Consider the following 20,741-nt stretch of genomic DNA (forward strand, 5'->3'; position numbering starts at 1 on the left):
CTACAGGGAACTTAGTTAGTGGCCCCCAGGCCTTTGCACTATTTTGTGTGTGTTTATTTATAAACATGAAGACATCTTCTATTTTCATGGATGTTGTCCAAAGTCAGCGATCACTTAATACAGTCATACAAAATGAGAAATTACCTGAAATTGGGAATATCATTTTTGTTTTGAAGTAGCCATTTTGTATGGATTCCAGTACTTGGACAAACTCGTTCTCGGGAATTTGCTCAAGTGAGCCGGAATCAGCACCAGTTATGCTAAACACATGGCTTAAACTGCAAAGTTGTATTTATTTTTTATTATATGTCATTTAATATGTGTGGAGCATGGCTTCAAAGTTTGATGATCCTTTTGAATACTTGCCATTAAAAAAGGGTGTCCAATTGGCCCGATCAATTTCATTTAAATTATCCGTTATATGTTGTCCTACTGATTCGTTTGCTTGTTGTTCTTCTGTAATGCTGTTTAATGTGTTGAGGTGCAAGGACCAAATAAATACCATTGATATCAACTTTGGATATATAATAATAATAATAATAATAATAATAATAAAACTCATTCATTGTCATAAATTCATTTGTACTATTTCTATTAGTTTAACGTTTTATTCTACTAAAACCTAGAATTCTTTTATTCTTTAAAAAAAAATATATATATATTTAAAAAAGAAAAGATTATTAAAAATTAGGGGCGTTAGGTGATAAATTTTTTTAATTGTAATGAATCACATGACTTCCCTTGTTAACTCACGATTAATCACAATTTTGGTATCTGTTCGAAATGTACAATAAAAAAAATTCTAGGTTTTCTTACTCTTGATAACAAAAGTAGAATAAAACATTAAACTAATAGAAATAGTACAAATGAATTTATGGCAATGAATGAGTTTTATTATTATTATTATTATTATTAAAAATTAGGGGCATCAGGCAATATTAGTAATCGTAATTAATCACATGACTTCACTAGTTAACTCACGATTAATCACAAATTTGTACAATAATTTTTTTTTCTAGGTTTTCATACTCTTGTTAACAAAAGTGAAAAAAAAGTTAAACTAATAGAAATAGTTCAAATGAATTTTTGACGTCTATAGCCGTCAATGGCAGTGACGGAGTTAATAATAATAATAATAATAATAACAGGTCTGTATTTTATTTTCTGCACACTAATTAAATACTTAGTGAGCTAAGAATGACAAATGATATATCAACACACACACGCACGCACACCAGTGATGAACTGTGCATTTGAGCATCAGACCTTCACTGAGGATTTACCTGACTTATATCTTAATACCGCCAATATTGTGTGGCAATTATAGAAACCGTCCATACTATACTAAAACACAATATATTAGTACGCAATTGTGCTAAATCTGGAGTCATGCTAAATCAATATTAATCTAATACAATGAAAAAAATAAATCAATGATTTGCTACAGACGTGTTTTGCTCATTAAGTTGATTGCTTTGCTCTGAACAACCAATCAGACGATGGCGAATGGCCGTTGTCATCGAGGGCCAGCCCACTGGCCTTTGTGAGAGTGAATTTTAAATCGGGTCGGCTAAAGAAACAGTCCCATTGCTAAGGAGCTGAAGGTTTTGTTCCATTGGCCAGCACTACTGATTTTGATTGCCTTGGGCAGATTAAAGAGACATAGCATAACGTAGAGGCTGAAATCTGATTGGATAAAAACAAATGCACACTTAAGGCAGTGCAGCCACGAGAAACACTAGCAAATGAAGAGAAGAGACTGTTGGGAAAAAATGAATACCGTTTCATGGAGTCAATTTTATAACTTGGGTAGGTCAGTGCTTTTGAAAGTGTTTCGGCCAGCAGAGAAGACCTTGCTGGCCCTGACCGCAATTGTCAGCTTTGTCTCAGGTGTTGTGTAATGTTTGCAAAAATAATCAGTTACCCCGAGGCCCCTCAGACTTGATCCCAGCTGATTGCTCGTTGGCTACTGCAGCTGCTTGTTTGCCTCAGTGACACCGAAAGAGCCGCCGAGTGTGTGTCTGCGTGTGTGTGTGCATGCGCGCTGGCACGCAACGCTGCCACGTTAACACTTCACTCACATTCCTAGAAAAAAAAGGCCGCTAGTAGTTGTTTATTTTCCCATGTCAAGCTTTGGGTTCACTCGTCGCAAGTGACCCAGCTTGGATGGGAGAATTAAACACACACATTAGTTCAGGTCATAGCGGCGTGCAAACACACACACACATGCAAGATGAGAAACAGTAGTAGAACAGTCCGGAGCGGAAGCGAGAGGATTCGGTGGCCAAGACGCCAGCGCCACGCTTGCATAGCACCATCAGCGTCATTCATTCAATCAGGCCAGTGAACTGCAGCCTGATGTGCATGTCATAGACGTGTCATTTAGGTCATGCAATAAGCATCCCTGCAGGCTACAGCCATTCATCTGTAATTGCATATTGGATATTTTTACATTTTTGAAATACTGGGCCCAGAAGACGACAGATTTTGTGCCACAATAAAAAAAAAAAGTATACATATTTTTGCGGGAAAATGAAAAATATTCTCTTAAGATTTTTTTTATTGGAAAAATTTCAACTTTTTTTGTCAAAATACTACATAAATTTCCCAAGATAATGACTTTATTCTCATATTTTTCCCAATTATGGCCCTAATACCTCTATTTTTTTACCCTTCGACCTGCTTAAACTACATGGCTTTGCCAAACCAATAGTTCCTTTCACATTGCCAAGAAAAGCTGGCATGTTTCTGCCTTTTTCCAACAGCGACATGAAAAGGTTGGAAAAATGGCAGCCCTTGCAAGTGTGGCGAGATGGACAAAGTCAACCCAACTCCTCACACTTCATTATTAATAGTATTAGGCCTATGCCAACATCCATCCATCCATTTTCTTAACCGCTTTTCCTCACAAGGGTCGCGGGGATGCTGGAGCCTATCCCAGCTGGCTTCGGGCAGTAGGTGGGGTACACCCTGAACTGGTTGCCAGCCAATTGCAGGGCACACAAACAAACAACCATCCACACTCACAATCACACCTATGGACAATTTGGAGTGTTCAATTAACCTGCCATGCATGTCTTTGGAATGTGGGAGGAAACCGAAGTACCCGGTGAAAACCCACGCAAGCACGGGGAGAACATGCAAACTCCACCCAGGAAGGCCAAAGCCCGGACTCGATCCTCTGCACTGGGAGGCGGACGTGCTAACCAGTTATGCACCGTGCCGCCCCCTATGCCAACATGTGAAAATTAAATCAAGATATTTGCTCATGAGGGGGTTATGAGTGTAGTGTTTTTCAAGTGTAAAAAAAATGGCTTTCTTAAAGTGGCCACGCCATTTAGGTAATGTCATCGGCAAACAGAATCTAATTAGGCCGTAAAACAGATGAGCGTACGCATATATACACACGCACACACAATAGTTTGTACCATAAAGAAGCAGTTCCACATTTAGACTCAAGAAATGTGCACGTCGTTTGAAAATGGTGTGAAACTGACGATTCCTTGGCTGTCGCTGGGCAACCGGCAGTGACTCACAAGATTATAATTGGGCTCGTCCCAGATGCGCACACACACGTGCATGCGCACACAAACACACACTCGCACACATTCGGTTGGCCCTATGTAGCATGTATACAGACGCTCCACTCACCGTTGTTACATTCTGTTTGTCCTTTTTATGCTACCTAAATAAGGTAAGCAAAATATTACAAACAACGCTTTTTGAAAATTTGATCAAAAACGGGATTTTACGGAATGAAACCTCCTCCTGAAAACTCATATGTCCAGATGTGTTCAACTAAAAAAATTTTTTTTTAATTAATCATGATGGTCAGCGCCCACATTGTCTGTTATTTTTATTATTTTCTTTTTCTTTTTTTTAAACAAATTATGAACTCATTGACAATACTGGCAGGCAAATTGATTTACTATGTTGTCCACTTCAACTGTCTGCGAAATGTTGACTCCGTCTCCGCCTCTGCATGAACTGTACGTGGTCAAATCGCAGTTTTACTCTGCAAACACATTCCTGTTGCATCTCAACCAACAAAGGGTGAGTTCTTTGACAGGCTTTATTTGAGGTAATATGTGTATGTGGGAAGCCGGTGTTGCTGATGCACTTTTTGGCCATTTCAGTCATTGAGTGCCGGGAGAACAGTAACACAGCCTCACAGGATCTGCTGCTGACCACTGTTCACGGCCAGACTCTCACACGCAGACTCCCCGATGTCACATACATAGACGTGAGACAAACATTTATGATATAAAAAATAAAAGTGTCACCAACTTACTACATACATACACTACACAGTTAACTAACAGTTAATACATTCCAGCTATACTGATTGGACACTAAATAGTTTTACTTTACATGAATTCAAGTTTGTTTTAAAATAATAAATAATTTTTGCACTTGTTCGGCAGTAAATATGGTGCTGTGAACCCTTTTACTAATTTATTGTGCCAACAAGATTACCACCACATTGAAATCCACAAGCTTCTGTTAAAGTGAGTGCAGACATCATGTCAGGTTTGCACGGCATGACTGAGGCGACTTTTTACCCTCTGGCACGAGCAGACAGTAATGGCTGCGTTCAAATGCATCTTCCTCCCACTAGCTCATATGACTGTTTCTATTCTCCTTTTTTTTTGCAAACATGCAGCATGATGGATGTTGTACATGTGGGCTGGCGAGCGTTTAATATTTGATGCTGTTTAGTTTGATGACAACATTGCAACGGCTGTCTAATGGCTCCTCTTGTAGAAGGAGGCGGAGATGAGACCTGAGCACACGTTGACGGCCGTGAATCACCATATAGATACAAGTCCCAGCCCCTCGGCTACTTAAGAGGTACAAATAAGCATATAAATACAGATAGTGTGCGTGGGGTGAGGAGAAGATTGCGTCTCAAAGTAGTCAGGGGAGATGTTGTCTTTGCATTTTCTTGCTGTAAAACAGTCGAAGTCCAAAGTGAATTGGAGACAATTTGCAGTCTCCCGTCCTTCTTTTAATGGCCTAGAGCATATGAATGTTACAAATACATTTGAAATGGTCCAGAACATGATTTAATAAAGAAAACGTGGGTTTGGGGTTGGATACACCAAGAACAACAACAACTACTATGACTGGAGCTCCCTACATTAGCAATTTGCAAATTGGGGCATTGGTCCATCATTTGCCTCGTCTTATATAAAAACCTATGTCGGTGCCGTCTTGTGGCATCTGTTGCTGTCAAGGAAGTACGTTGACAGCAGGGAAGTAACTTTATTTAGTTAGGCCGTAGCCTTGTCTAATAAAAATAAAGTAGTACAGTATTAGCTTTGCGATCATCTTGTGCCAGCTCCAGGCAATACAACCTTTTTGGGCAGGTTTCAGTTACTCAGCTACATAGCTCATTCATTTGCTAATAAGATACTGACGGTATAAGCTTGAGCCAAAATATTGTGGTATCATGGGATTGCAATTATAGCTCTAAAATGGGTTTATTTTATTTATTTATTTATTTATTTATTAAATAATCGCTCCTTTTTACAATGGAACTCAATATACTTTATTTTTAAACAACACCTAATATTTAGTACATAAGCAACTATAAAAAATAAAATTAAAAATGGCATTTTTCTAAATGTAATGTAAAATCAAAATATAGTGCAACTGTAAAAATACTAAAACACTGTATAAAAAAAAGAAGGAAAAAAAGAAGTAAGAATACAGAAAAGGAGTAGCTCGTTTTCTGCTTTGTGACGTAACATCAAAACAGAAACGAGCTGATGTTAGCTAAGTATTTATTGGCCATGGTAAAGAGTCTGTAGTATTTATTTCGCTAGTTGTAGACGCGCTAACACTCATAGCTGGTTGCAAATGTTAAATCAAGAACATGTTATATATAACAGTATTGTATAATTTTGTATTATGTCAAAACAAAACAAAAACAGCTCACAATGCTGATGGAAAGTTTTAGTGGTTCTCACACCATGACTTTTTAAAACCGCATTATACCGTGAAACCAATAAGTCTTCTATGTCGTCCCTACGCCAGTAGTTGTGTTATGTAGAGCTTTTTAAAATATACAAAGACGCAACTAAACTATTTACCATCAAAATAGTGCCAATCAATAAAAGACAATTCAGTTTGCGAAGCAATCAATTGGGTTTCTCACCTGGCTCCACTGTGCCGTGTCAAGGTGCAGTTTGAGACTTTATTACATTAATGATCCTTAAGTAAACAGCTTTTAAGATGTCCGCTTACTTTAGATTGCTCTTGTTTTGGTTCTAAAATATAGAAATCTGCTTGGTGCAGCAGCAAATCTATTCTAGCCGTAACATAAAGCTGAGATATCACTCCTTCAAAATAACTCTAAAAGTCTATTGTATATCTAAAAACAATATATAATTGATGGATGGATTGGCTTTAGCTTATTTAATGAATTAAAGAATGTAGAAGTGGCACTTGAATCCTTCAATTTTTCTTTGTGTAACGTATCTATCCATTTCCCATCATCACAGGCTTAATGAAGCCACGCAGTTGTTTGTTTGCCGCAGTCACGTGCCAGTCCACATGAAGGAGTGTGCATGTGTACAGTATGTGTGTTTATACTCATGTGATCCAAATGGAAGGTCAATGTCCCTACGAGTCCCTCCTGGCGCGTCTTCTCTGACGACACGCTGCCACCAGGAGTTGTCCTCCGTGACGCAAGAGCAAGTTGTTTTTGTCAAATCAGGCTAACACCCGCGCTGCTCAGTACAATGTCAACACGAACTGGTTGCCGGCTACACAATTACATTTATGAAAAGTACTCTTTAGCACCTTTTCACACTCTCTCCAAATAAGACGCAAAGCATGCTTGCTTCGTGCTATGTATTTGTCCATATTTAAGCACCAAAATGTTCAACCCAACGCATATAATTTTATCGAATGCAAGTTCACTAACTTAATGCTAGCATATAATGTAAAACGGTATTGACAGGCTAACGTAAACTAGCATTTACGTTACACTACTTCTACTTCAACACACATGGAGCAGCAATACATACAAAGAGAGCATATGATACTCAGAGGTATATATTCACTCTGCTCTATGGGAATGGCAACATTTGATGAAGCTACAGTAGTTGGGGATCTACTTTGCCTCTCCCTCAACATTGCATCTCTTCCAGTACTCAGTGTTGCCTAGCATGCTGTGGCACAATGTGGTAATACACTGCAGACACTCAGTTCGACCCGATTTCCGTTTTTTTTGAAAACTTATCTTCCGTATGTTTTGCGCGTCTCCCACTCCAAGGAGCTGAGAAACCACAAGTTCAAAGAAATATGTGTGAGTGGAGCCCCACTAGATTCTTCTCCCCACTGGTGGGAATTGTCTTTCCTCTCGTTGGACTGCAGCAGCTCATCACGCATGAACTGCGCTGGCGCTACAGCAGGGAAAATGAAAAACTTGTATATAATATGTCTTCCTTGAGACCACACAATGTTCATGACAACTTGGGTGCGTGTGAGTGAGTGAAATAGATTTTTTTCCATATAGCCAGCGGGAAATAATAGATAAAACTCCCACTGTGTAGCTCCTTAAGGAATATGACTCCATGTATGACTGATATGCTTCAAAATCTATGCGTAGTTACTATAACTATATATATCATGTATAACTATGAGGCCTCACATAATACATACATTCCTTCTCATTCACAGTTTTGTGCAGCGTACGTCACTGATTTAAATTGCAAGTCAATGTTATTACTTGTCACAGCGCTTATCTTGTTATGAGAGGATGGTTAGTTTAGTATCATTTTCTCTTTACAGTATACAAGGCAGTTGTAATGAAATTTGGTTGGAATGTGTGTTGGTTGTCTGCTCACGCTGGGTGACATCATATGAGATGTCTGCAAAAATGACGCTTGTGACAGTAACTTGATAGATACATGGAAAGTGCAGGTACCTTGTCTTTTTTTGCTTCCCGCTCTACCTCCTGAGCCAAAGCACTATGTATGTTCGTTTACCATCACCGTGTATTTTTTTTTAAACAAACACAAGCAATTAATTCATCTGTATTACAATAAACAATATCAGATTTAATATATGGCGAAAACAGACAGTAAGTCATAATCCAGATCACAACAGTAATGCAAACAAATCTTTGGCTTTACCACTTGAACTTGTCACCGACCTTTCATGAAACAATGTTTTGTAAACATGTGGCCTGCCCTTCTTAAGCACTGAACTTCAAAACACTGTATGTAAATAACTAATTAACTCAATAAATAAAATATACATAAATATATCAAAAATAAAGCCAACTGACTGACTTAAATGGAGCAGAGATTGCTCCCCCCATATTTCAGTCACGAAAATTGTATTCTACTGCAATGCAATGAATTTGATGAATTGCTCAACCCTCTCAAGCAAAGTCTTGCCGATGAATAAAGCGCACCCATGGTTATAATTTCTGGCGAAGGGGCGTGCGAGCCGACGCATTGACGCACATCCTTCTAGCCAAGTGAAAAAAAAGCTAAAACAAGCACTGTTTGTGCGCTGCGCTGCCCTAATCGAATGACACTTGAACCTTGACCGGCGTTATCGCAAGGGAAGAGGGGAGTAGGTATTATGAGTGCCTCTTCAGCGTGGATTTGAACAAACCAAAAGAGTCAAGAGAAAAGCAAAAGCATGTCGCGTTCTTTCATCGCCCTCTTCACTTTCCATCCTCTGCTGCTATCGATTTATACGCCGTAAATCTTGGCGCCGCGCTCTCGGCTTTATGTGCGCTGAAGAGGAATTTAAACTCCCGAAAGGGCCCCGTGAATCACACCGCCCACTCAGCCAGACATGAAGCAGACGTGAAGGCCACCATTTTCACGCACACGGTCCGTGCCCGCCGCTCGTTCGATGAGTCACGTGCGCTCGGGCGAGTGGGCGGGCCATCAGTCAGTTAATCGCATCAGCCCCGTTCACTCTTGATTGGGTTGATTCTGCCTTGAACGAGTTAGCGCAACTGATGTTTCCGTCATCTCAACCCACTGACCTCTTCGACCCCGCGCCTCGACACACCCACTTGACATGCCTGATAACGCCAGTCACGACCGTCTGGGTGTCTAAATCCAGCCATAAGTTTTATTTTTATGGCATGACTCGCAAAGTGCCAGAGGATTCTTCAAGGCTGGTTTAAGTACGAACATATGGATCGATGGCTCTCCACTTTCACTCCATTAACTTGCCCTTGTTCTGCAACTGCAAGCGTTGACAGATATATGCGACTGCCATGTGATAATCTGTTAAGAGCTTGCTCTCATGAGAAGTTGGTGGGATTTCATGTGAAAAAAAAAAAAACTCTAATCCTCTGAAAATGCTAATTTCTGGAGATAAAATCATCATCTGTCCATCTTCTATACCACTTCTCCTCATTAGGGTCATTGGTATGTATACAGGACACATCTGACCAACAACCATTCACACAAACAGACAATGTAGTCTTTAATTAACCGATCATGCATGGTTTTGGAATGTGATAGGAAACCACAGTACCTTGACAAAAACCCACATAACCATGGGGAGAACATTCAAATAAGATTCAAACCCACAACTTCTTGACTGCAAGGCAGACGTGATAGCCTCAGGCCCACCGTGCAAATATGAGCATCCATTTTCTCTAGCGCTTGTTAGAAGTCTGCGGTTGGTATAAAGTTGGCCAATGGCCTTTACTAGTACACATGATAGTTAATGACGTCATCGTTTCTGACTCGGTGTGAAAATGTCTTCAAGCACGTCTGACTAAAGAGCTACCAGCTGTATGAGCGTCGACTGCCCACTCTCCTAGCTTTCCCAGCTAATCAGGAACAAATGCTAGCTACAAGCTACTAATGCTAATTGATTTTAGTAAGAATGGGGTTAAGGTTGAAATTTTAGCTAAGATTCTGAGCCATGACGAACCATCTGCGTTCCGAGAATTAGCGGAGACATTCTTTTCTTTTGTTTTCCTGTAAAATATTCCCACTAATTTCTCATTGTTTTCAGGCCAAACTCCAAAAGTCTTTGAAACTTTGGTCGCATCGTACTCATCTTATCAAGCACCACATTTCTGAGAAAAAGGCTATTTGCTTCCTGTCTGTTCCGGTAACTTCATTATGGCAATACACGATGTTCTTTAGTTGGTCTGGAACAAAACCACAATTCTAACATTAGGAAAACTCTGGGTTAAATGAGCAACCGTTTGCGCAAATGGAAAACACACATTTGTCAGCAGCTTCACGTCCAACAACCACTCTGGCCCACAACACTAGACAAATAGTGTCACAAATTAATATTTATATAGAAATGTGAATATGCCCACAATCAATACAGTACTGCCATTGCCTGCTACTGTATATTTCCTTGCTGTCACATCTCTTAAATCGCCAATATTTATATTAATGTGGCGTAGTTTGCAGTGATGTAGAACGATATATTGTATCATACTGAGAGCTGTTTCAAAACAATGTTTATACATGAGAGAGGTCTACCGACTTAGTGTCTTTTTCCTGTGGCGAAGTGGATTTTGTATTGCGTGAAGGTACGGCGAGAAGAGTACCCTGGACTTTATCATCCTAAATGTCTCCTCTGTGGATCTTTCTTGACCAGATGAAGTCAGGAAGGATGTGATTGAAGTGTTTCTGTGTTTGGCCGCTCTCCAAAGAGAACATGCTCGAGTCAGTCTGTTGCTTGCTTGGTTTTCTTCCATGTGGACGCTTTACAGCAGCTGTCGATGTTGTCTGACTAGTGAACCACACAAGCCGAGTGAAGAAAAAAAAATCCCTTTGACCCACTCTGATATGGGGACGCTGGGGTTTTTGGGCCTGTCAGCTTGATTAATCTGACCGTTTCCCACTGTAGCGCAGGCGCCATTACAACACTCTACGTTTGTTCACAAGGAAAGGAAGGTACGCTGCTGGCAGACACCCAGGCCGCGCTGAAGTGATGGAATGTTCTGGGTTCCGTATCTGCTGCTGCTTCTCGTGTAGAACATGGGCCATGTGGCAAAATATGGACTTGGGGAATTATAAATGGGGAGCAACTGATTGGGAACCAACCACCCAAACGATTGAAATTCGTCTTTTGTTGTTATTGTTATTGAAACTAAACCCTATGGACAATGTGTGAATTAGTAAAATTGAAAGATGGAAGTTCAATTTTAATTCTCTAGTGGACACAAAAGCCTGAAACAAATCTGAACAAAGAGCTTGAAGCATTGTTATTTTTTTTTGGGTGGTGGGGGTTAAAGAACGAACCATGTTCTGGAACTGTCAGGACAATGCTAGGCGCTAAGCTAACAGGCGCCACACTAGCACAAGCTGCAGCTGGCTAAACGCTGTCCTTTCATGATACAGAGAGACTCCTCTAAGTCAATAATCCTTTCCTCCATTGCGCAGAATAAGTCAACAGAATGCTTTTGGCAAGTAAGGAGGACAAAGCCATGCTAACGTGATTAGCGAAACAGCAGAGGAATACGTGCTTAGGTGTTAAAGTACACTTTCAACAGAACTGGCTGGAACGGCATTACATCGGTGAGTAACCATGAGCAAAGCACATTTAGCAGGTATATTAATAAATGTCTAGAGAGAAAATAATAGAGCAGCTGTACAGCAAGCAAACACGTCCGAAATTTGAAAATTAATCAGCACGTTAGTACATAAATCAGCCAAAAGGAGGAGTCTATAAGGTCAAAAGTTATAAAATATTCATACTATCAGTAATGCTATTGTGTTTATTTGCGCAATAGAGTACTGAGTTTATTTGGGCTTTTGATATCTGCACAATAAATGTTATCGCATTACATGATATCTTTGTTTTTATTTTGTTTGCATGTGAGGTTAAATTTATGTCGCAATATGAATTTCAAGCCCCCAACCCTAGCAGTCGCATTATAGCTACAACATCACCAACAATTATTTATGGACAAAAGTATGGAACACAAAAGTTCATACAGACTAAACTCAGCTCACCTCAACGTTGCACACAACTATCCAAAATGCCAAAGATGAAGAGTTTTATTTTATTAATTAATGGATGTCTGGCAAACTTTTGACCAGACAGTGTCTCATAACAACTTAAAAAAACAAACAAAAAAGGGGCCTTTACAGGGAACTGATTCATGTTTACGTCACATTTAAACCAGCACTTTTCTTCTCCAAGTGTGTGGTTTTATTGGCCCTTAAAGAGCACATCAGTAATTGGGTTTCCTTCTGGGGTAGGGGGCGGGATAAACGCTTGTTTTGGAGGTTACATTAAGAGGTCTCACTCTCTGCTTGGAGAACAGCTCGGTACACACTTGGGGGAAGATGTAATAAACTTTCAACTTATCCATTTAAGGCAGCACGTGCCTGAATAAAAAGAAATGATCCGTTTAAAAGTGTCTGCGGGCGACATGGGAGTCGATGTCTATTCAATAGGCAGGAGATGTTTCCTGCTCCTGAACAGGAAGGGATTGGTTCTTATGCTTCCCTTTTTAAATTGGGTGTATTAAGAACGTGTTTGTGCGCATGTACAGAGAGAAAGTGAGTGTGTGTGTAGTATAGTGCTAAATGATAGAAAAACTACTGGGTAATTGACCCCCCACAAAACCACCTTTACTTTTTGCAATTGTGATTTAATATGCTTTTTTTTTTAATTGCATGTGGATTGCACTTGCAATGAACTTGACTAGAATCTATGTTAACTCATTCACTGCCATTGACGGCTATAGACGTAAAAAAAATAATTTGAACTATTTCTATTAGTTTAACATTTGGTTTTACTTTTGTTAACAAGAGTATGAAAACCTAGAAAAAAAATATTGTACATTTCGGACAGATATAAAATTTGTGATTAATCGTGAATTAACTAGTGAAGTTAATGCGATTAATTACTAATATTAATTGCCTGATGCCCCTAATTTTTAATAATCTTTTCTTTTCTTTTTAATCTTTTTTTAAAAATAATAACATTTTATTAAAAATTAGGGGTGTCAGGTGAATACAATTTTTTATTGTAATTAATCACATGACTTCACTAGTTAACTCACGATTAGTCACAAATTTTATATCTGTTCGAAATGTACAATAAAAAAAATCTAGGTTTTCTTACTTTTGTTAACAAAAGTAGAAAAAAAAACGTTAAACTAATAGAAATAGTTCAAATGAATTTATGGCAATGAATGAGTTAGTAAATGAATAAATAAATTAAATAATTAATTAATTAATTGTGGAAAAAGTCAAATTTTCCCTTCAAATTGCAGCCTTTGTGATTTGACTTGCATTCTACTACACTGCGATGTGGATTTGAATTTGATTAATTTTTCAGGCCAAGTGTGTAGGGGTGGCAGGTAGCGGAAAGAAAAAAGCGTTGACATCAAATCTGGCAAATGTCATTTTTATTAACACGGTGTTAAAGCTGTCATGTGTAGCTGAAGGAAAATGTATTGCGGGTCAGCCCTGGTGTGTTTTCAAAGCGTGACACCTGTGACTGTTTATTCATATTAATGCTGATTTAAGTAGCCCCCAGAGGAGCCGCCATAATTGCCTGCTTGAATTAATCCACAGAGCACTGCTACAGTGGAGCTCATTTTCTTGAGTGGTCATAAGTAATGGGACACCTGGTTATTCCAACTACAGTAGAACCTTGAAGACTATAAATAAATAAACTAATAAACTAAGAATTGACAGCCTGCTTGCTGAGTTTTAAGATTGAATCTGCTAATTACATTTTGTGTGAAGAGTTGCGCCAAGTACTTTTATTCCCCTACAACTCAACGTAATATGTTCTCACAGCAGCCAGCACCCTATCTCTGTTGATAAAGTGTATCATGTGTGTGGGAAAGGTGCTGTGAGCTGCCTGCGCCCGGCGGCAACATCACCCTTGTGGACCCTTATCAGCACTCTGTTACAATCCAGAGTGACAGCTCTTTGTAGTGGCGGGCTATTTTTAGCAACCTCCTGGATTCATAATGTTTGGCGCCAAGTCCAACGAGCAGCCTGCGGGCGTACATGGTTGGCGGTGGTCACACGTTTGCCCACCGCATCTGGCTTGAGGATCTCCTGAGTGTCATCTCTTGTTTCTTGATACTCTTTTGTGTCCTGCCGCTCGGCTCATCTTGCAGGAAGCACTCATTCACCCGCTGCCGCACGTCAAGTCGAGTCGCAAGTGTTTCTTTCTCCTTTTTTATGAGTAGATGGCCCTTACAATAAATGTTGAATGCAATGAAGCCATTCATCATCATCCTTTCTCAAGCAGCCTCAAACAAGCTGCTGCCTTTCAACTCCATCCTTTTGAACCATTACGAGATACACCTACGCAATTTAATGAGATCCTCCACCAAGGCTCAATGGAATCACATTCTTTTACAAAGAGAATCATTCTTCATTTTGATTGGCGCTGTCAAAGATTGTTATGTTGTTAATGTGGTTGTGCTGTGGAGTCATCTAGTTCTGCACTACATCGCATTGTTTTAATGTCAGGGGTGACCTCTGACAGAAGCGTGGCAGCTCAAATGAAAAGAAAGGTTGATTTGATGGTAGGGTTGTATGGCTTGCAGATGATTGGGGAAAAAAAGAAAGAAAGAAATGCCAAGAATGTCCTTGGGATTGATGAGGACGATCGAGAATGGTCTGTATCAGGAGCGAGCTCGTCAGAGGGACATTAAAGACTGGACAGTTTGGAGACAAAGATAGAGAGGTCAGATGGAGATGGTTTGGACAAGTTGAGAGGTGGGACACTGGATATAAAAGGATACTGGAAAGGAAGCTGCCAGGTAGGAGACTGATGGATGAGATACGGGAAGATTTAGATAGCTGGAGGTAGCGCAGAAAGATGGCCGGAGAGAGATGGCTTTAATATATCCCTCCTGCTCGCTTTAAAGGGATACTTGACTCATTGAGCCATTTTCAGCAGTAAAAAGTTAATATCTTGTCCAGAATTCATTTGATAATGTCATTATTTTTCATGTGCAATGAACATTTTCCTACTTGCTGTCGACTGAAGATGACATCACCTGCGCTGAGGAAATAGGTAACAGCCAATCACGGCTCACCTGTTTTTTGGCCATATAGTGTCGATAAGGCACTATATCAAATGAAAAGAATTTAAAACGGCAGCAGTTTGGTCAGCAAACTGAGCCATGATTGCTCGTTACCTGTTTCCTCAGCACAGGTGATGTCATCTTAAGTCGACACGCAACAGCAAGTGATAAAAATTGTTTTTAAAGGTATTAATCACTGAATTTGAAGCCGCGAGGCCGCCATATTGCTCCTCCCCCAAAAAGTTTCTCGCAAACGATCCTATGCATTTACAGAATCGACATTGGAGAACATTTGAGACTGTACTTAGTAAAACATGAATTATGATGTTTTAAATTTGGTAAACATAAACAAGAGGACTTCAGACATTTTACATTTTACTTGCCTTCAATACATGCATAAATTATATGCTTAATGATGTTTACAGGAGGAAACTTCTTATTTAAAAAATCATGCAAAATAATGATGTTATCACATTAATTATAGACAAAATATTATCTTCTTACTGTTGAAAATGGCTCAATGAGTCAAATATCCCATTAAACATAGTTGAACCTTTTTTTTTTTTTTAAGTATCACCACTCTCCAAATTAGAGGCAATGTGTGCTTCAAGCTGTATGTCACTCCTAGTTAAGATAAGAATTAAAGAAGAATGTATTATTCCCACAATAGGGAAATGATCAAATTTAAGTTTGTTGTAAAAATAACACATCAAAGAAAAGAGTATCAAATGTGTTGTATTGTAACACCACACCAAAGTTCGCTAGCTTAATGCTAGGATAGGATGTGAAACACCCTAAACTGGCTAAATAAAGTTTAGCGTCGATGTTCCAACCATTTTAATCCTTCAAACAACTATTATTATTAACATTTACTTCAACACATGCACATGTAAACAGATTAGGCATCCGAAAATCCTCGCAGGCATAAATTGTATAGTTGTGGACGTTTGCTACCTCTTCTTCTTCTTGGTCCTAACTACGCTACATCTGTTCCAGTAGACCTCAGTGCTGCCTGACATTTTAAGGTACAAAGTGGTACTACACTGATTGTGTGCAATCCTTGATTTGGATTTGCCTGTTGGCTGTAATATCCCATTAAAAAATGGTCACTTGAAAACCCGCCATACAGCCAGGGTGCCGACGATTGGATTTCCTTTTCTGTACAACATTGAAAAGTGGGTAAGGATAATGTAATGCAATGTTCCTCTTCTCTCTTTTACAACCTCTGGCGATACTGACCACATTCATGATGACTATGGAAGACAGAAATACCGAATATTCCTTCAGGCCAACTTACCGCCCGAGTCCTCGAAACGGTGAGAACACACAACCTAACAGGCAAACAAATGTAATCAAATGTGTCACCTGCCAAGTCTTTCCTGAGTTACATAATCAAAACTGTTAGTAGTAGAAATGGCTGAGTGAAGGCAAAATGACACATAAAGCGCTCTTGTGCTTATTTCGTATGCATGGAAGCGCTCACACATCCAAAGAGCTGCGATGTGTGCGCCGATCACCAACAACATGGAACGCTCACTCATCAAGCGCGCGACAAGGCACAGCACAGATGCTTGTTTTCATTGCGTGTACACTTGTGCTGAATATATTTGCGTGCTTAACGGCCTTAATGATATTAGCCGTGGCGGCGGAGAACGAGATGGATGTGCCCAAATTGTTCTTGCACTCCGTGATGCTGTTCAATTGGCTCCAATTAGGAGCCAAAACACTGCCGGACTATTAAAATGCCAATTACAATTCCTCATTGGCTCCCCGCGAGATCGTGGTTTTTATAAGAGATATATTTTTGGATTGTTTTTTTACATTAGAGACTACATGCAATCCAAATTGAGGGTTAGGTGGAGTACCAAATTGTGCCACAAGATGCAGCGTAAGTTTTAATATTTGTTGTTCTTACAGAGCACAGAGAAAATATGCCTGTATTGTTGTATGCTCTGTTTGTATGTGTTGCTATGCTATCAGTATTAAAGCAGCAATTGTTTGAGGGTTCTTCATTATCAAAACATCTATTATCTATACACTCGTGGACTGAACGCTTCAGGAGGTCCTTTGTCCCAACAGCAATTAGACTGTTTAGTACCTCAATTGAGGGCATTGGCTCATAACTGAGGCCCATTTATTTACACCTTTTGTTTAGACTCACTGGTTGATTAATGGCTGCCTGTCTTGCATGTGTATGTGCATATATGCTCTGTTGACTGTGAGAGCTGCAAGATGTCGATCGATTGTGGAAATGATATTCTATTCTTTCTATCTATCTATCTATCTATCTATCTATCTATCTATCTATCTATCTATCTATCTATCTATCTATCTATCTATCTATCCATCTATCTATGCTTGCTAATTACCCTTGATGCTGAATTTGCAACATTCATATTGTGAATAAGTCATACTATCAATGTAGCAGCGGTGGCTAACATTGGCTTGTTTACAAAGGTAATAGTCTTGCTAGCACTACTATTTTGTTGAAGCCAGACAGCATTCAATTTTCTATTTATCACAACTTGTCACTTTCATAATTACATGCATGATGAATGACCGCGTTTGAGAATCAAATGTCAGTGATGAGCTGATGGCTCATGAACAGGAATCGGTGAAATGAGGCTAAAACCTCAGTGATTCCGTTTAATTCACTCAGCGGCGGCGCTCCGCCGCTCCTAAATTCAAGCCGCTGCTCTTTCAAACTAGCGTGGGAAAAAAAAACAAGAGCCAGCAGGGAAGAAAACAACAACAAAAACGCCCAAACGGCTTTCCGGGCGAGAACTAATTACCTCTTTAACATTCATTCTAAATCTCTGTTTGGATTACAAACCTGTCTGGACTGAAAAAGACATTCACTATCTACTAAGGTAGGTCGGATGTCGTTATGACGTGCATCTTCTGATCAATTTTGTGCTGCAGGGTGACGGTCACAATTATGGTGTATTTCGACCTTATTTGGTTGCTATATGAGGCAGGTGAACGGTTTCCGTGGAAGCTGCTGCTCGCTAAAATCTGCTACAAACACGGCTAAGATGCATTTGTTACAATTGTAACTTTTTTGCTGCTGGGAAAATTAAAATAAAGACCTCAAGTATGGAGGACCAAAGCTGCCACACAAAAAAATAAAAATAAAAAGAATAAATAAATAAATAAATGACAGAAAGTGAAAATAAAAACGGATATAAAAAAAGATATAATTCGAAAATTAAATCCAAAAAAAATAAATATAAATGGAAATAAAAACAACAAAAATATATACATAAATAAATACATTTGTATTTAGTTTGTATTTAGTTTTTGAATTATATATTTTTTTATATCTGTTTTTATTTTCACTTTTAGTCATTTATTTATTTATTTAGTCATTTAATTTTGGCAGTTTTGGTCCATACTCTGCTGGATCTGTCGGGCACGGCCACAAATGCAATTACTGATTATTGGCGGGAATTCAGCCAAGTCACAACACATATTCCATCTGCCGCTGCTACTGCTCCAAAGATCATTTATAAAAGTCAATTTTATAAATGTTTATTTAAACATGGTGCACATCTGTTTGTCAGTGTTCCAGTCTTAAACATGCAATCTAATCCAATAATGTGTCTGACAAATGATTTATGCATTGGTTGGACTAAAAATGGTCTGAACTTGACTGCAGTTTGTAAACTCTCTGGCTTCACCTGCTTTAAAGTAGCAAACTGTCAGTCGGGGCTCAGAAAGATTTTTATTGGGTCAGACTGTAAAATGTGGCCATGTTTATTTGTAATGATCATTAAGCAGCCATACAATTTCATGTTTGCTTGAATTTCTATCATTAGCTTGTATACAGTAGGCTTATATCATTGCTGTTGGGTGGAAACCTCATATGTCCAAATGTGGTCAATTTAATATTTTTTCTCTTCTTGTCAGGGGGCGAAGCACAAGCACAGACTTTAATGACAGCAAAATAAATTGCCTTTTTTAAAAAAATAAAAAATAAATAAAAAGCAAATTAAACTACCGATTGAATATGATTTTTGGGAAGGCATTGCATTGATGATGGTGTGAACCAGTATATGAGGGCAATATAAGGAAGGACATCACCTTGAGCAATGCAGTGTTTGGTAACTCAAGCAATATTTAGATTTCCAAAAAAGTAGTGGTTTTCTAGATTGAAGGATTCTGCAAAGATGAGGGCGATGCAAACTTTAAGCAATAGCGTCAGCGAAGTCATACTTATTTTAAATATTCGTAGGAAAACACTTCTAGTCCGTAAAACAAATGACATGAAAAACACCGAGTACGGCAGTCACTGTGTTTGTGTGCCACATGACAACATTCTTATGCTATCTAACTAGTTCACTGTGTTTTGTTCTCAATATTTGTACGCTTAAAATCTGCATGAAAAACTCCATTAAAAAAAATCCAATGAGAAAGTAAATACAAACAGCTATACTGAGCTATAGCAACAACAACAACAACAAAACTTTGTTTACTGGTTTTGCAGTTTTATACAATTGTGTCAATGTAAATAAGTGTGAAAAGTTCTCATTTTCTTTTTAGAAAAATAGAAAAGGATGGTTATTGAAGTAATGCTGCATACCCAAGTAAATATATAGAAAAAGTAGAAGTACACTGAATATGTTTTAAAAAAATTATGACTCAGGCAAAAAGGAGAATGTGTACGTGACAATATGCTCCATTTGTAACTTAAATATGTCATAATTACAGTAAATATTTTTGGGGATGAAAATCATTCATGTTAACCGTGGCAAAAATCAAATGAATATTGTATGGCATCACTTTTAGTGGTAGACCCAAGTTACTAAATTCGATTTTGATCTTAAGTTAACAAGGACTGAACTTTACTTTTACAGCAGGCTTTTATAAATACTTTTTTGTGTATTAATAAATATTATTTTATTAAGTATGGTATATGTAAATGTGCTTGTATAAACTTGTTTTGAAGAGCAGAGTGGTACAGGAGACCACATTTTTACTCACAAATATTCTAAACAGCTCTCATATGATAATACAACAAGTTAACAACAATAAGAAACAGTCAAATTAACGCCTGAGCATCACAGCTGTTGCAGAATTGTGTTGCATATTTTTAGATTGCGCCTACCTAATAAAACAACACTGAGTGTCTTGTATAAACATCGCAGATCTTTTTATTTATTTAATTTTAATTTCCTGCAAACAAAGCAGAGAATTAAACAAAAATGCTCATCTTACTCAAACAGGCTAACTATAAATCTAAGAAAGTGATCACTTAATTCATAATTATTTCCAGAGCTGTACCGTACGTGTGTTCAGAGCTCTTTTTTTTCTGATGCCTACACTCACAGGTTGCAGACTGTAGATAGAAACCGGCTTGGGATAACGTCGCATTTGAGCGACAGTGATAAAGTAACTCAACTCGCTTTGACGTAACAGCCCTCGGATAAACTTCGCGTTCTCAACAACGCTTTCAAAGTGTAGGGGGGGAAAAAAACGTATTTACCGGTTGCGGAGGGTTCGCCTGCTTCGGTCCGCGTCAGTACTCCGTCTCATCCTGAGAGCATGTGGCAAAAAAAGACAAGAGTGGCTCCTGCTTTTTTTTTTTTTAATCCAAAACTTCTTTTCCCCCCCACCTCTCCCAAGAATCAATTATCGTGCTCCGTGGCCGTGCCAAGTGAAAAGTTTCATCTTAAGCGGTTAGTGGGGGGAGGACATGATAATTAAGGTGGATGTGGCTCTG

General features: G+C 38.8%; 1 protein-coding gene across 5 annotated transcripts in view; it reads right to left on the minus strand.

The window, feature by feature from the left end:
• gcgra (glucagon receptor a) overlaps window positions 1-20,741 on the minus strand; it is a 42,248-nt gene extending 21,507 nt beyond the window's left edge. For all 5 annotated transcript variants that reach the window (XM_077557985.1, XM_077557988.1, XM_077557987.1 and 2 more), the window contains exon 1: window positions 20,505-20,741. The gene's annotated coding sequence lies outside the window, so the exon portion shown is untranslated. The remainder of the gene's footprint in view (window positions 1-20,504) is intronic.

The sequence above is a fragment of the Vanacampus margaritifer genome, chromosome 2 (genome assembly GCF_051991255.1).
Source record: "Vanacampus margaritifer isolate UIUO_Vmar chromosome 2, RoL_Vmar_1.0, whole genome shotgun sequence".
Classification (NCBI taxonomy): domain Eukaryota; kingdom Metazoa; phylum Chordata; class Actinopteri; order Syngnathiformes; family Syngnathidae; genus Vanacampus; species Vanacampus margaritifer.